We start from the raw sequence: 1109 nt of genomic DNA, 5'->3' as shown, positions 1-1109 counted from the left end.
CCTAGTTATTATTAATAAAACTTAAAAAATATAATAGTTATTGAATATTAATTTTAAAACTCACAGAGGTCCTAGATTTAATTCCTAGCGGTGTGACCCTGGGTAAGTCACTTAAATCCCATTGCTTAGCCCTTATCCCTCTTCTGCCTTGGAACTGATACTACATTTTGATTCCAAAACAGAAGAGTTTTTTAAAAAGAGACCCTGGGCAAGTCACTTAAACCCAATTGCTTAGCCCTTATCCCTCTTCTGCCTTGGAACTGATACTACATTTTGATTCCAAAACAGAATGTAATTTTTTAAAAAAAGAGATAGGGGACATGTTTCATGATTCTCCCTTTGGATTTATGATCCACTTTGGATTTACTTTTTGCCCCTCTCCCATTTCCCATGTCCATGAGATAATCCCTATCATTATCAGATTATAAATTCTGTTGGGGGCTCTGACTTTGTTGTTTTTCCTCCTTGTGCTCCTAATACTTAGCACCTTGCTGTGTGTGAAATGTTCATGAGATACTTGTTGCATCCTCAGCATCTAGCTCACAATCAATGGTAATAAGTAATGGTTGATTGATTAAATTAAGTTGGTCCAGTTGACTTTGGGCTGCCAGCTGTACATTTGGATTTAGAAAATTCTTCCCTGGAGATTAGGGCAGAAGTTGAAGTTAGAGACAGAGATTTGGGACTCATCCATAAAGAAGAGAGATTATAAAACGAAAACAAAGCTGGCTGGGGGAGAATAGAGAAGGGCACTAAAGAAATGGTAGATCCTTGGTGAAAACTTTCACCTGGGCAGAGCAGTGGAAAAAGAGGACAGTGAAGGTCTGATCAGAGAACTGGAAGAAGAATAGGTGACATCAAAAGCTGCAGAGAAGCCGGGAGGGTGAAAACTGAGAAAATGCTCCTTGATTTGACAATTAGAGCATCATAAATAATATCCAAGATAAAGAGTTTAGCACAGTTGCAGGGAGAAAGATTCAGATTCTTGGATGAGGCAGCCTGGGAACAGTAGGGTTTAACTAGAGTTGGGGATTGGCCAGATCAGAAAGACAGAAAGAATCAAAGAATTCCTGATGGGTAATAAGGCATGGTTGAAATCAAAGACCATT

The sequence above is a fragment of the Monodelphis domestica genome, chromosome 3, assembly GCF_027887165.1.
Source record: "Monodelphis domestica isolate mMonDom1 chromosome 3, mMonDom1.pri, whole genome shotgun sequence".
Taxonomy (NCBI): domain Eukaryota; kingdom Metazoa; phylum Chordata; class Mammalia; order Didelphimorphia; family Didelphidae; genus Monodelphis; species Monodelphis domestica.
The sequence above is the reverse complement of the archived record's forward strand: the minus strand, read 5'-3'. Positions refer to the sequence as shown.